The sequence below is a fragment of the Alligator mississippiensis genome, chromosome 1, assembly GCF_030867095.1.
Source record: "Alligator mississippiensis isolate rAllMis1 chromosome 1, rAllMis1, whole genome shotgun sequence".
Lineage (NCBI taxonomy): Eukaryota > Metazoa > Chordata > Crocodylia > Alligatoridae > Alligator > Alligator mississippiensis.
This window is the reverse complement of record NC_081824.1, coordinates 129448759-129465567: the sequence shown is the minus strand read 5'-3', so window position 1 is coordinate 129465567 and position 16809 is coordinate 129448759. Positions and strand designations below refer to the sequence as shown.

Below are 16809 nucleotides of genomic sequence, written 5' to 3'. Positions count from 1 at the left end.
CCCTTTATTATCTACCTAGCATAAATACAGAATTGTAGCCATTGGTGATTCAAAAGTGGTGGTGAAAAAAAAAAATTCTCTAGGTAGGATATGAACAGAGCAGGCCAATCACATTGCAGAGCTTGAAATGAAGTGGGATAGAAGAGAGCAAAAAGAAAGAGGACAAAGAAGAAGGGTAGTCACTTTTCTCACAGAGAAAATTTCTACTCTAGATTAAATGAGGATGAGTGACTGGGATTCTTTCACTCACAATCTTTCCCTTCCCTACACAACCAAGTAGTTCAGCAATCATAGGGTGAAGTTAAACATTACACTTAGACCATACAAAGGGCACCTAAAACACACAACTACACATATTAAAACTCATTAACTCCTGCTAAGTGTCTCAAAAGTTACACTACTTCAGGCAAGGGTTAACTCTAGGCCATGTTATCTAGCTTGAGTTAGGGTAACTTCAGTCTGCTCCACAGAGATTAAAAATAAAAAAAATTGCAGTCCTCCAGCATCCCAGGATGAATGGCTCCCCTCCTTCCCTGCCCCTCATCCCACACTGAGCAAGTAGAGAGTCCAAGGGTGTCCCCACAACTGGGAACATGCTGGGGACAAACAGAAGCGACGCATGTGCTGGTATAAACCCTACACCCTGTGCTGAAAATTAGCAGCACGGGGAATGCCTGCGTGGGGTGTGTGCCATGTGCACTATGCAGTGCTGCAGACTGCACGTTCGCACTCATCTGGACACAACCCAGGTATCCTCCCTCCTAGCCATGGCCTTGCTCACCAGCCCTTTAGTCGCAAGTCAGAGCTGTGCAGGCAAGAAACAGTATTAACTCTTAACATGCAACTATTTGCAGCATGTTCTAACTTTAGCACCATTTAACATTCCACAAATTGAGTATGGTCCCAGTTTAACATGTAACCTCCCACAGCTAGAATGGGGTAGGAGGTGAAGCCAAGTTTCCTACACACTTTCACATGTTAGCAGCTTCCAATTGAGCATCTGTCAATATAGAATCAACATGTTCTCTCTCTTTCTTTTCTCCTGCCACCGTAGGCATAGTTTGCTCCTTTGCTCTTCACCCCCAAGATGGCTTTGTGGAGTGTGAAGCAGAGTAACTACACTGTTTAAAAGGAGGAGTTGGAGACCATGGTTTTGTGCTAAAAAGTCAGGACTGACAGACTAGAAATCAGGGTTTTCTTCCCAGCTGGATTCTGTGCAAGTCATTTAAACCCAGAACCCCAAAGATAATGAATTACCTAATCTTCAGTAAAAAAGTTAGGTATCTAAGCATCTTTGAGGATCCAGGCCTGAGCATCTCTATCCTTCTATTTGCATACTTGTAATGCAAGGATATTGCTACCTCCCACTCCCTGATGATCTCCCTCACCCACCCCAACGCGCACACTGTCACAGGGGTATCGTAAAGGTTAATTCATTAATGGCATTTTGGTGCTATGGCAGCCTTCAATAGAAGATTACAGAACTAAAAAGTCTTCATGCCATTTTCTAAATGTTATTAAGCCCATTATAAGGGTCTGAATCCTCTTTTCCCATGCAAATATCCAGGAAAAGGGGCTTTTGGAGTAAATGGATGGGAGGCAAAACAGTCTTTCCTAGAAAACTTCTTAAAGCACATGGATCAAAAGCATGTGCAGGAGGTTAATGCCCTCCATGATGACTCCTTACGGACCTCATACTCTCCCCCGCATCTCCCTGACAATGAGACTTCCATGCTGCCAAGTTTCCTCACCATCATCTACATCTGGATGAGTTTCCCCCAGGTTGAAGGGAGGAATGGAATAGTGAACAAGGCCCCAGGCTTCATTATTTCTCTGTCACTATTTCCAGGGCTGCTAGACAGGAGGTAATAGGCCCACAGGGGCAGTAGAGAGAGAGAAGGAAAAGGAAACCTCAGTTGTCATCATTCAGATTATCTCATCCAGAATCTATGTGAAATAATTATAGAGAAGCACCAGCCATCAGAATATGGAGGGCTTTTCCCATTGCTGTGACATTAGCAGTTCCCAGGCAAGACAAGAAAATATGGAGTCTTGCCAGTTTCACATGGCACATGAACAAGGCACTTACTGCTGACTCAGAAATAAGCACTAGTGGGATATGGCTGCTGCAACAGCAGGTTTTCTTGTAATTGTTCTAACAAGAGGCTTTTCCTGCAGGATTTACTGCAAGGTCATCTCTGCACAGATTACTGTCACTGCCCTGAAAGCCTGGCATTCTTTGTAAGACAGAATGTCCCCATGGGGTCAGTAACCAGAGAGCACTGTGGAGACCATATGCAGTAGTAGCTGGAAATGACCCGGAATCTGGCCTGAAACTTTTGGGGTTACCTTTTATCAAATTTAGTAGGTAGCAGGTCTTCAAGGGTTAGAACTTTATCAAGATCAAATTAATTGAGCGCTGTAAGAACAAGGGCACGAGAGAGAAAGACAAAGGGGCAAATACTTTGACGGCAATCAAATGTAAGAGTAGTAGAACATTACAGCCAACTCATTGTTACTAACTGCATCCAGCAAAAACCTCTTGTTCCGGCTTTATACAAAAGTGAGGCTATAACGGGAGAAATTACAACTGTGAATGAAAGTCCTGGGAGGCGCTCAAGCAGATTCTAAGCTCTTGATCACACTGCTCTTGATCAAGAAACATTTCCTTCCACTGCCATCAGGAAAGATGTGCATTCTTGAACCCCACCCCTAGCATAGTGTTAGCTATGGAAGAAGTCAAAGCAGAGAGGTAAAAGGCGTGTGGCTGCCTATTACCCCTTAGTGGAGCTACTACGCAGTGGGCACTGAAAATGAAGAAACATGCAACTGAAGAACATTCCTGGAATCATTTGGTCCATCACTCTACAAATATAATAACCATATGTGGACAACTTCATATTTGTTAGTGCAGATGGGAAAACACAGCTCTAGTTCTGTTATGGACGGTATCAAGCCTCAGTGATTACAGTAACACAAAGCACCTAACTGGCTTGTAAACTGGAGAAATGTACCCAAAAACTGCTTCAGGTACTACGATGCCTTGTTCCAGCTATGTTGAAGCAAGTGCTGTGTGCCCTTAGTGCAGAAGTTAGATTCCCTTGTTCTGAACGCTTCATTTGAGCTGTCACAGAGCATGGGGAGAATTCTATTACACCTAGTGGACAGCCAAAGTACAGCTTATGACTAACTCTATATTATCCAGCTATTGTGTAGAAGCAATTCTATCACCCCCTCTAGGCATGTAAGTGCTCCATTATAAGGACAGGAATGCTCTCCAGACCTGCAGACACCTCCCTGTTCCTATAAAGGGGGCCCTTATGTTCCCAGGGAGGTAATAGAATCTCTCCTGCACAGTAATCAGGTAACTCAGTTAGTCTCAAGCTACACTTTGGTCATCTACTAGATCAGTGCTTCTCAACCTTTTTTGACCTAGGACCTGTTTGTAAACATCAGTGGCCAGTCCCAACCCAGTAAGTAGTTTAAGTAGAAAACAGCCCCCTGGCCCTGCCAGTGCCCCTTACTCTCAACCCACAGCCCCCCTACCTCCCAGCTCTGCTGGTGCCCCTCACTCCTGACCCACTGCCCCTTTCTGCCAGGTCCCAGCCCACCCATGTATGGGGCAGGGGGTAGGAGTGGGGGGGCACATGTCCCCCTGTATTAATGCACCCCCAGTGGGCATGGGGTGCAGTCTGGCTGGATTGGCATGGGCAGAAGCCATTTCCATGGCCCAGCAGGAAGGACACAGTGTGGGAAGGCAGGGGGGCATCAAGACTCATTGCTATCACCACTGTTGGAACCCCTGTGCCACCAGCAGCATGAGGAGTGATGGATTGGGGGGGCATGCTGCCCTCACATCCTCCCACTGCCAGTGTGCTGGGCTGCGGCTCTACCCCACCACCATGGCTCGACTACCCATGCTGCCTGCCACCCCACATCCCCTCCGAGGTAGAACTACCATCTGAAGGGACTGACGGTGGTAGTTGGGCCATGGTGGCAGGGTAGAGGGTGAGTGGCTGGCAGCAGGAGGTGGGGAGGGCAGCATGCCCCTCCATCCATTACTTCCATTACCACATGCATGATCGCCCCCCCTCCCACTTCCCCCAGCCCCAAGCAACGCCTTGCAGGCTGGCAGATTTCCAGCCTGCAAGGGGAAACCCAGAGTTTCCTGTATTTTTCTCCTTTAAAGGAGAATCCTCTTTTAAAGCTAATTGCAACCCTTTCATATATCCTTGTGACCCAATTTTGGGTCATAACCCACAGGTTGAGAAACACTACATGACAGAATTTTACCCCATGTGAATTGGTCCTGATTTCTGGAGAGAATGTCTGCGAGCTATCATAGTTAACAGATTCAGCATCAGAGTAGGAGAAATAAAAGAAATGCTTGAAATTCATTTGTTTGAATATTTACCCAAAAAGAAGGCAATTGTGGCATTTTTACTTTCACACTGCAAGAACTTAACCTGGCAGGAATGTTCACTAAAGCAACTTTCAAAGCTGCATACATATTTGCAGATATTAATTTTAAATTTGAATCAAAAGTGCATGCGTCTTCACAACCATGGAACAGGAAAAGAAAGCATGCAGATTACTTGTCCATACTTCAACCAAATAACACAGCCTGAATTAAATAATGAAAGTTTACAGTAAACTATTTGCCTTAGACTGAGCAAAAAGATTCAGACAAACATGGTCAAATACTTTCAAGTGAAGATTAAATAGAAAGAAATCAGAATTTGTTTGCACAATGAACAGACATGGCTATATTCATTAACCAGCTCACTGCAAAACGTTTGTCCTGCTCTGTGCACAGAGACAGATTTGAAAATCTATAGGGAGCAAGTTTCATGAAGATGATGCAAGGAATTCAGTGTGCCCTTGAGAAGTCACTCAATCAATGACACAGTGACCCTCTGATCCATTGTTACAAGCATCACACATCCTCCCAAGGCATAGTTCATTGAGAAATATAAACAGGGCCATGAAAGAACAAGTGAAACAGTTTACATTGATTATTTTGATCCATATCATCTATCAGGGACTCAAAACTCCAAATTGTTAAATTCAAAGCTGGTTGGAAAAATGCCCGGTAGCCTTGTAAAATTACATAAGACTGGGGGCTTTCTCAGGATTTTGTTAGGGACCACTAAAACTTCCCTTCCCCCTCAAAGACTGGCAACTATTTAAACATAATCCCAGGAAATCCTGTGCTATTTACAAAAGATATTGTCCTCCTGACCTGTGTTTTCCAGTTCTCCTCAGATGTAACTGGTGGTTTCCAAATGAAGCCATTGGACATGCATGTATGTTACAGTTGGATGAGAATACCAGGCCACAGCCTCAAGGCCAGGGCTGCAGTCTACCTGGATAAGCTAGTCACCCTGGTCTGCCACCTCTTCAGCTGACCATCCAGACTGAGCAAAGCTGGCTAAAACCCTCCATATGGGTTTGGCCACCTCCCTGCTGCCACCAGAGTGGCCAACCAGTGTCAGCTGACCTGCCACCTTCCCCCTACCCTGACCCCCACCATATAAAAGCCTGACCCAGAAGTAGTAATATCTGGGTAACAGGGCTCAGTCCTTACCAAGGTCCTTTGTTGTTCCTTGCATCTCTGCCTACTCTTTGCTCTATCTCCTAGGACCCCAGCCTGTTTTAGCTTTTGATTCTGAGCGGTCTCCAATACTTCAGCTTCCTAATTCATCTTATCTCAAGACCCTATTCTCTGCTGGATCTCTTAGCTTCCTGACCTGGCCCACACCTGGATTCTGTCAACTCCTCCCAACCCCAGTTAGCCCCTTGAACCAGCCCTTCCCAGGACTGGAGCATAGTCAGTGAGGGGAGGCAGGGGCTAGATCAGAACTTGAGAGCCAAATTCCCAGAGGGAAATCTAGGGGCAGAATCTGGAACACAGGCCAGGGTCAGGGTCTAGGAATGAGATACTGAGTTACTAAATCCAGGGGATAATTCACTAGTCAAAATCTAAGAACAGAGCCAAACCAAGGTCAGGATCCAGAAAGCTTAACAAAGCAAAGAAGGGTCAGAACTGTTGGCTAGTCTACTTCCACAGCAGGGGTTAAATAGCTGTGCAGTGCTCCCAGCAGCCAATCAAGCAGCTAGGTAGTTATTTAGCTGGGGCAGAGCTTATTAGCTAGACCAGGAGTGGGCAAAATGCGGTCCATGGGCTGGATACAGCCCTCCAGGCCATTTTATCCCGGCTGCGAGGCCTCCCCAAAATTTGGAAAATTAATATTAATCTGCCCTGGGTTGCCTGTCATGTAGCCCTTGATGGCTTGCCAAAACTCAGTAAGCAGCCATCCACCTGAAATAATTGCCTGCCCCTGAGCTAGACACTCAAGCCCAGGCTGGGCTGCCTGATTAGGGTCCCTAAACACTTTCTTATTCTTTATCTAATGGAAAGTGTCAAGTACTGAGAACAATGGCAAGGCCTTTGTGCTTAATATTGCAACACTGATATCACAGCCATCCCTAACAATCAATTACAGCATCAACATACAATCAGGAGGTAACCTGCCCAATAAACCTCTTGCTCAAGCCCAGCCCTGACATAGAGCAAAAAACCCTACCTTGCAAGGGTAGTTTTGTGGCTGACCAATCCAACAGTAATATCCGGAGCCATCCCCTCCTATTATAAAGTCTACTGGGGAGGAATGAGGAAGAGACAATCTGTATAAGGCGCCACTGTGAAACTCCTCCCTGATTCTTCCAGCAAACAAATCAGGTTTCTTTCCCTTTCTCCCCATGGACTATGAGCCATGGGACCCATCTGCACAGTAGGTTGGTTGCTTAACCTTTCCAGATGTGCAGGAATTCCAGGGATCTGAGTTTTTGCATCACTTTTTCCCTCCAGAAGCCCTTTCCCCCATTTCCTGGCATTACTGCTTTTGCACAACCTCCCCCCCACCCCCAGGTCAGCTCTGGCTCATTCCAGACATCAGTTATAGATAGAATCCAGTCCCACTCCAAGAGGTATATATATATGCATGTGGTCTGTAGCATGAGAAAGGAATGAAATGGTGCTGTAACACAGCTCTGTGATTTGCTGATGGTGTGATTTGGCCCAGTGAAGTTAATGAAGGGATCAGATTGTGCTCCCCAGAGTCATGCAATACCACTTCACTGTAAAAGCTGCTCCATTGATTTCAATAGTGGTCAGATTCAGGTGAAGAAAACAACAAACCTCCAGAAGAAACTCCCTTTCTTTTATTGCTAACTTGTCCGAGTATTTGTATCACTTTATCAGTCACTTCACCTGCAACAACAGGATATAACTGCTACTTACAGCTGCAATTTATCTTTAAAATAACAAGTGATGGGAGCTGTGCTTGGCAGGAATTTCACACTGAGAGCATGGACAGGTTTAATATGTCTGCAGTACAGCTCTTAAAAAACTGTATTTACACCAGGGGAACAGCCTACACCCCATGTTTTGTTGTATGAGACCTGTCATTTCAGGGGGGGAGGCTGGGGGCTGAGAATCTACCCCTCTTATAAAGCAATATCTGACCAGAATACTTAGGACAGTTAGAAATGGAATGGCCTAGAAACTGGGACAAGCTTAGGTATTGGAAAACTTGGGTTCATTGCTCAAGATAATATGTTTCAAGCTGCTTTGTAGCAACTTAAGAGTATTTTATATTCTTATGTTGTTGTGAGGTTGTATATTTGCATGTATATTGTTATGCTAGAAGGTATTAAGGGATGCAGCCAATCCCAACCAAGTTAAACCCCTCCACTTCATTCAGACTGATGATAAGGAACAATAAAATGCATCCCTGTATAGTGTAATTTGAAATCCAAGGGATGAGACAATATGATAAGGCCTCAGCAGAAGCTTAGCCATGTGCAGGCCTTTCTTGCAGGTTGATTACAAATAGAAGGACTGGGGAGCTGGTTGTTTGCAGGTGCGTGTAGCTGTGTACGAAAGGGACACAAATCCAGGAGAAAGCCAGAGAAGGTGAGCATAGCCTATGGGGAAAGTGGGGAAGAGGAAGGAAAGCCAAGAGCCAGATCTTCTTTTAGACACAGAGCTCACTAGAAAAGCAGCCTTAGATTTCTGAGGAAGGAATTTGCTTCCTTTAGTTTGTTCCTGCTTTGTTGGGGAAACAAGACTTTGTGTACATCTTATGTAAACAAGCAGGATTGTGCCAAAGAAATGCCTAACTTTTATCACCATCTTTTTCTCTTAATGGGAACAACACAGCAAGGCCTCAAGTTGAACCAGTGTTTCTTAAACTTTTGATACCTGGGGTATACTTTTTGTGGCATGCTTCACTGGTACACCCAATAAGGTAAGCAGGGAAAAGCAGTGGTAGTGGCATGAATGCAGTTTGCAGATGTGTGGTCCTGGCACAGCTTTCCAGTAACTGGAAGCTGCAGGCACATCACAGCCAGGGAGCACCAGGGGCTGGGAGAAGCAGTGAAGCAGAGGCTGGGAGAAGTGAGGGAAAGCACTCGTTGGGGGATGTGATAATGTCAGCCTAACCGGGATAGCAACCTCTCTGACACGGTACATGGAGCCACTGTGCTGTGCACGGAGCCTATCAGGACTGAGGGGGAGGTTGTAAACAGACTCTGCACTACCATGAGAAGTTATGATGTGCAGGCACAGGTAGGGCAGGGCAGAGGCACCAGGACACTTGTTGGCGAGGACTCCCTGGAGCTCAGCACAGTGCAGGTGCGGTAGCTAGGTGAGAGGGCTCCAGCTTCCCATGACTGGATGGACCTGGGAAAGGAGAGGAGAGGAAGGGCATGACCTGCACCTACCTGCCCAGCATGGGAGCATGGCATGAGTGCAGAGCAGGGCACAGAGGAGCGTGGCATTGAGCACCCAGGTGTATGGCATGGCCATGTCCCTGGAGTGCAAGCAGGATGCTGTGGCATCAGTTTGTAGATGTCCAGTCTCAGTGCCACTGATGCTTCTCTCAGCCCCTGCTCTCCATCTGCAGTGTGTGCGGCCTCCAGCTGTTGGAGTCTGTGCCAGGACCCCTGTGGGGCATCTGGAAACTGGCACTGCTGCCAAACCCTGCCTGCACCATAAGGACATGGCCAAGCTGTGGTCTGCTGTGCCATCTTCTGTGCCCTGCTCTGCACACTCACTCTGTCCCTCCCTTCCCCCCAGCCATCTTAGAATAGAATAGAATAATTTTTCATGGCACACTTCCACTGCTCTCGCAGCACTCTTATAGTCATGATACTCTATTGTGTGCATCCCTGTGCAGCCTTGGACTGCATGATGATCTAGGGGACTAAGTGCTATATAATTGTCATTATATGTGCCTAGGGCCAAAATTTAGATCCTCAAAATGCCCGTTTGGTTGCCACTGAAACTTGGAGGCTTCCAAAATCTATAGGCAGCATTTTCCAAATGAATGTTTGAATGCCCAAACTATTGGGTACTCTGGGGGTAATGTCTGTTAGTCAAAGCTGTACTACTTCTCATTTAAATATCCACTGGGCCAAAGAGAGAGAGACTGAATCTATAGACCAGTAGCGAAGGCACTCAGCTGGGAGGAGGAGACACCTGGCATCCAGGTCCTGGACCTATTAATAACCAATACATAATACTTGAACATTTGTTGGCATAGATTGGAACTTAAGTGTTCCCACTCCCACAGAAGACCACTAACCCTTAGGCAATACAGTCACACTCCTATGGGGTACCCCTAAATCAGCCTTGCTGCTACATTCCAGGTTTGGCACTTGCAAGCTGAAACAGCTGTGTGGCACTTCCTGAGAGCACTGGGGACATAATCTAGACTTCCCCCTCAGATTTCACTCTGCCTATTAGGTGCCTAAAATAGAGATAGGTGTCTAAGCATCATCCTATCCAATGATGCTCAGGTTCCATCAATGCATCTATGTGTGCTTTACTGGGAATGCAGGAACAAACCAACCTGACGTGCAGGGAAACTAGCAAGTATGGCAAAAGACCAGCTTGGCTTAGCAACTCTATAGTAAACTAAATCACAAAAAGGAAGCTTATAAGAAGTGGAAATTTGGACAAACAACTACAGAGGAGTATAAGCGTATTGTTCAGGCATACAGGGATGAAGTCAGGAAGGCCAAAGGACAATTGGAGTTGCAGCTAGCAAGGGATGTGAAGGATAACAAGAAGGGTTTCTACAAGTATGTCAGTAACAAGAGGAAGATCAGGGAAAGTATGGATCCCTTACTGAATGGGGAGGCAACCTTGTGACAAAGTATGCAGAAAAGGCTGACATATCCAATGCCTTTTTCACCTGAGTCTTCACAAGCAAGGTCAGCTCCAAAACTTCTGCACTTGCCAGCATAGTTTGGGGAGGAGGTAAGCAGCCAACAGTGGTGAAAGAACAGTTTAGGGACTCTTTAGAAAAGCTAGACATATACAAGTCCATGGAACCAGATAGGATGCACCCAAGGGTGCTGACGGAGTCGGCTGATGAGATTTCAGAGCCACTGGCCATCATCTTTGAAAACTCATGGCTATCAGGAGAGGTCTTGGATGATTGGAAAAGGGCAAATATAGTGCCCATATTTAAGAAAGGGAAAAAAGAAGGTCCAAGGAACTACAGACCAGTCAGCCTCACCTCAATCCCTGAAAAAGTCATGGAGAAGGTCCTCAGGGAATCCATTTCTAAGCACTTCAAAGAGAAAAAGGTGATTAGGAACAGTGGATTCACCAAGGGCAAGTCATGACTGACTAACCTGACTGCCTTCTATAATGAGATGACTGGCTCTGAATGTGGGGAAACCAGTAGATGTGGAATACCTTGATTTTAGCAAGGCTTTTGATACAGTCTCTCACAACATTCTCACAGACACGCTAAGGAAGTATGGGCTGAATGAATGGACTGTAAGGTGGACAGAAAACTGACTGGAGCATCAGGCTTAGAGGGTAGTAATCAATGGCTCAATGTCTAGTTGGCAGCCAGCCTCCCTCTCTCCCATCTCCCACAGGAGGGACCCCAGCCCCACAGACCCTAGGCATGTGGCATGCTAACTAATGCAGACGTGTATGTGCATCTCCAATTTCACTGGGGCAGGCAGACAGAACAGTGACTGCTTAGGGCTATTTGGAGCTAATCAACAGGTCAGCTGGTAAGCTGTTTAAGAAGAGTTTGAAGTAATGGAGAGAGGCTATTGTTTTACTGATCGGGTGATAAACACTGTTATCAGCCACCTGCTGGCTTGCTCATCTGTCAGTTTGTACAAGCGAAGGGAAGGCTGCTCTAGCACCCCTCAGCGTCTAGCCTGAGCCACTGCAGGCATGTGCCTGGTTTTCCTCAGTCCAGAGAGAATGTCTATTTGGTTACAAACCGGTTCAGCCTAGCCAGGTTAAACTAACCTGCAAAGATTGAATGATTTCAGGCTCAGACTTTTTGAACGTCTGTCCCTAGCCATTTAGTCTAGAGAAGAGAAGACTAACAGGGGATATAATAGTAGCCTTCAACTACCTGATCTAGTCAGGGATGGTCCTTCTTTGAGCAGGGGCTTGGACTAGCTGACTTTCTGAGGCCCCTTCCAACCTTAATTTTCTATGGTTCTATGATTTGTAACATGCCATCCTCTTAGCCTTAAGGAAAGCAGGAAGGAGGAAGATGATCCACCCACTTTTGCTATTAACAGTTTTTGAGCGATTTGAGTCAGGTGGAATAGGCTTGCAGTTAAGGCACCCAGTCAGTGGAATAGAATCTGACTCTCCCTGTCTCAATTTCCCAACACTAATAGCACTCTTAGGGAGGTGATGTGAGGCACTCAGCTATTGCAATGACAGCAGACAGACAGTCTCCATGTCCATTTCTGCCTCCCTTTAATTATGCAGAACGGTACTTTTATTCCACAATTAACCCACTTTTCTTCTTGGTTTTAGCTTGGTTTTAGCTTGATCAACATAGGCTGTGCCAGATATGGGGATCCCTCATCACAAAAGGATGAAGAAATTGGAAGAAGAGAAACTGGTGTAGGGAGGAGAATGGGAAATTCAATGTTAACATTTAGCACTTCATTCTCTTTACAGATTTCCCTGTGTGCACACAAAAACACAGGTACTTTTTAACATTATATCAGGATGCAGGTTTGATGGGAAGGAGCCTGCTGGATGCTGAATGAGAATTTTTATTTGATCTTTCCTCCTCCCTGCAAAAAAAAAAAAAAAGAAAAGAAAATTATCTAGTCTCCCTGGAGCCTTTCATGGGAGCTAGGCCTAAAGGCCATGGGATCATCGTCTTTATTTCCAATTCCATCAAAACAAAGGATTTCTTCAGGGAAAGAAATCTAAAATCTTGAAACCTGTCATATTTAAGGAGCACAATTCCTATTTGCTTCTATGGAAGCTCTGTATTTGTGGGGGAGACTTGCTTCTACTGAGATGTAACACCACCAGTTCATTTTTATAAATGGTCTATTGCCAAATTTAGAGTAATTTAATAAGACAAATACGTTGGAGTAAATGCATTTGTTTCCAGGGAGAGGCGGTGATAATCTCTGCATTCCTCAGAGCTCTGAGGACTCATTCTTCCTTATTTTAAGCACTTTACTCACTCACAGTGCCCCCCTTCTCCATTGCATTGTCTAGCTAAGGTTATCTCCTGTTAGGAACCCTCAACTCTCTGGTAATAATTCAGATACTTTGGTCACAGGTCAGCCCAGAGGAACAATCCTACCTTGCATTGCATGCTGCTTCTCTTCCGAGAAATAGTGCAGGAATACTCTCGCTGACTGTAGTTTACAACCATGCCTCGGCACTGTGTGAAGAGATTCCTGTGGTATATGCATTAACTGACTAGCGCAAGGAATACAATTCATCACCTCCTACTTATCCTCCTACACAAAGCCATGAGGTCTCAGATTTGATCTTTTCTTGACCAACCTGGTGCTGCTCAGGTGGACTTTTGTCTTCAATAATTCTTTTAAATACAAGTATAACAATCGCAGGAACCTTGGAGTGGCAGCCAAGGCCAGATACACAGATTCAAAAAGCCTGAGGTAGAATTGATCTAAATTATGCAGTTTTCTGTAAGCAGCATAGTTTAGATCAGTAGTGAACAGAACACATATTCGCCCTTTGCAGGGGTAGGAATAGCAAATCTTAAACTGAGCGCTGCCATTTTTAAGCCAATCTAGGTGTGTGAAATTTTGTTCTGTTATAGGTATAGATTGGTCTTGTGCATTGGACTTCTGTTCTGTTATGGCTATAGACCTGTTTTTGATCACTTATACTGGTAAAAGTGTGTGTACCTGGCCCAAACATACTAGACTGTGTGGCATGGGGGGGTAGGGGCTAGGAGAAGTCAGTGTAGTAGAATAGACATACAATTGGACTAAGAAGCCATGCATGGAAATGTAGGCTACATCCTTATGTATGTATATGGTTGTAGTTACAAAGTAAGTTAAGTGCTAATGTTATTGAAAATATCCAGTATTTCACCTGATGTTTGCACTACAGATATGATATCAAGAATGAAAATGTGGTGTACTTTTCTCAGCAGCCTGAAACATCTTTCTCATTAATTATGGTCCACTGGCTGCAGTGTCAAAAGTTCAAGGACTGTGCCTGGGTGATGCAAACAAGAATTGTTTAATCAAATGTTAATAGAAGAACCACATAAGGTTCCCACCTATTTATTTAGGATCATGCATAGAATAAGCTTGGGATTTGCTTCCATGACCATTGCACTTAGACACCAGCTAGAAAACATGAACGCTCAGTCTTATAACAAAAAGTCACTTTCTTCCTGTTGAAGAAAAAGACGGTACACACTAGAGAGGAGAATCTGCTTCTATGATCATCATTCATCATGTTTATTAATAAACAAATCTTACATCATCCTTGAGAGGGAAAAAACCCCAAATGTGGAAGGCAGGGGGAAACCAACCAACCAAACAAAAAACAAATCAAAGAGGATTCTATGTTCCCTCTTACTATTTTATTTCCCCTAGTGTACGTGTTTCACTGCTGTCAGAACATGCACAATGTTAAAATATTTTCAAAGTGTTTATCCTTTCCTTCTTGGCCTCCTACATTTCCAGTACTCTTTTAGGATCTATGACTCTTACAGGAAGAAAAAACTCATGATTGATGTGCAAATAAGGGCAAGGTTTAGTCACATACAGCCTCAAAATGAATTCTGAAATAATGATGTGTGCAGCAAAACAAAGCTTGAGTTATCAGGAGATCATCTCTGTTTCAAGGTCTGCTCTGTTATTTTTTTCTTTTGAGTGTCTTGTGTGGATTGATTCAGTATACATAAAAAATGATGCCTAAAGAGGTGTAAAGGTACAAAGTGACTTATCCAGGGTCACAGAGGGAGAGTGACTAGATTAGCAAGTCCCAGGTTATAGCCACCTGACTATTACCTGCCATCAAGTGTCACGGCTTTTTGCATGTTATATCTGCTTTATAACTCAACACCACACAGGATGTTCAGTGGGATTGTTTCCATATCCACATATACATGGGGAGATACAGGATTTTTTAAAGTGGAGTGTGGGAGCAGTGACCGGAGGTACAAGGATGGCTGCTTTCCCATTCCCAGCATCCTCCCTCTCCCCACCAACCACACACATACAAGATCACTTCAGACTAGACATAAGGAAAAACTTCTTTACAAGTCAAGTGCTGAAGGTTTGGAACAGGCTCCCCCCAGACATGGTACAGTCACCCACACTGGCAATCTTCAAAAAGCATCTTGACACCCATCTTGCTGGGGTCATCTGACCCCAGCAGTCTTTCCTGCACCTGATGTTCCAGCCCTGCACCTTTTCTTGTACCTTATGTTCCAGCCCCTAACAACGATGAAACCGGGGCAGGCAGAACATGCTACAGGAATCCTTGAGTCAGATCCCACTATGCTCTCATCACCCCCTCCCTTCTCCTTCATGCTCAGCAGCACATTCCTTCCCTTCTGGCCCTCCCATCCCCACTCGCTTCCCACCCCCTCGCCTGCCACTGCTGCTGCTATCCCTGGTGATCTGGGGGCTGCTCCAGCCATGGAGCCGAGCTCAGTTGGAGACAAGGGCAGCAGTGATGGAAGGTTCCCCCCCACCCCATCCCTTGCCTACTTCTAGCCTGGTTGGCAATCCCTGTGGGAACCAAGCATTTTGGTGGGGGAATGATCTGTTGCCATTTTTTCCAGCTGAGCCCAGTGCCCATGTAACTCAGTTGGAGTGGGGCTGGTGCAGCTCTGGAGCTCTGGAGCTCCCCTCTCAAATGGGTCAGTGGAGGATAGTAGGGTCAGTGGCAGTGGCAGGGGATGTGCTGCTGAATACAGAAGGGAAAGGAGCAATGGCAACATGTAGGGGAATGCCGGTGCACCCCCTGACTGGCTGCACTTGCCGCTTAGGTAATGGGCAGGGGGGGCAGGTGGGAGTGCTGGTGCCCCCCCCCTGCAAGCGCTAGCCAGGTAGTGCTTCTGGAAATGGCTGCAGTGATTGGCCACAGTGATCAGCTATCTCACGATTGGCTGTGGGGAGACCCCCTCCAGTTGGCGGGATCCGCCACTGAGGGGGACACATGCCCCCCCCCGACTGAGGTGGCACCAGTCGCCCATGAAAATGAGGTAGGGAATACTTAAAGTTCCCAGCTTCTGCATCCACAGCATGGCTCAAAAGGGTGGTGTGACTGTGCCACTGAACCCCTCTGGATCTGCACCTGTGTATTCATAGTTTCATAATTCATAGTTGTTAGGTGCTGGAAGGGGCCTTACAGAGCATCAGGTCCAGCCCCTCTGCACTCGGGCAGGAAAGGATGCTGGGATCAGATGACCCCAGCAAGATGAGCATCAAGACGTGTTTTGAAGATTGCCAGGGTGGATGACTGTACCACCCTGCCTGTTCCAAGCCCTCAGCACTTGACTTGTAAAGAAGTTTTTCCTTAAGTCTAGCCTGAAGCGATCCTTAATCAGCTTGTGCCCATGATTTCTTGTCCTCCCCTGGGGGGGCCTTGGTGAACAGATGCTTCCCCCTAAAGCCCTTAAATTAGTGGTTCTCAACAGGGGTGCCATGGCACCCTGGGTGCTTTGAGATCCTTTCCATGGTGCTGCAGGGTTCCACGCAATATTAGTATCATTAGGTGTGCAAATATGATTCTCAAGATATACCCAAAGTTTTCAAAGAGGAATCTCTAACATCAAAAGCATTCAAACACATTTTGGTCTCTGAGTTCTTTGCAATAGAAAAATTGCTGTATTATTTTTCCGTAGTCAAAGAATAGGTGCAAACTAAGAGCTGCCATTTTTAGAGGGGTGCCTCGAGTCTAACAAGGGGTGCTTTAAGTCTAAAAAAGTTGAGAACTGCTTTAACTGTTAAGAAAAAGAGAGAATTTCAAAAGGTACAAAGGACACTTAGGCAAACAGTTCCCATTGACTTTCAGGCTCATGCACCAAGCTCTATTATAAAATCCCTAGCCTATGTGCCACCAGTAATTAATTTCTCATCTTTAACACTATATTAAAGATAGTTTATGCATATCACTTTATCCATGTATTTTGCTCCTTACCTTACTATATTTTCTTCTGACAAATGACTGGATCCTAAGGCTACTGAAGTCCATTGTTTAAAGGGATTTGTAAATATTTATACTAAGGTTACTTTACACTATTTCTAGCAGTGGATTAGAGTCTTAAATGAATTTAAACAGACCTTACTGCCCACTCTAAAACTCCTTTAACTTGCCAGGGTGAATTCAGGGACCCTTAATGTGAAACTGAATTACATTCCCTGGTTTCTAAAAAATTAAGAAAAAAAACTTTAACAATTTGGTTTTCTGTAATTGATCCATTTATGTAGCAATATCCAAAAGAGCTGTGA

At 45.3% G+C, this 16809-nt stretch overlaps 1 long non-coding RNA gene across 1 annotated transcript in view; it reads right to left on the bottom strand.

Annotated features, from left to right (window-relative positions):
* The window catches only part of LOC132243619 (uncharacterized), a 29956-nt gene extending 17202 nt beyond the window's left edge, over positions 1 to 12754 (bottom strand). The window contains exon 1 of the long non-coding RNA XR_009455316.1: positions 12666 to 12754. This is a non-coding gene — a long non-coding RNA (uncharacterized LOC132243619). The remainder of the gene's footprint in view (positions 1 to 12665) is intronic.
* Positions 12755 to 16809: the final 4055 nt, after the last annotated feature.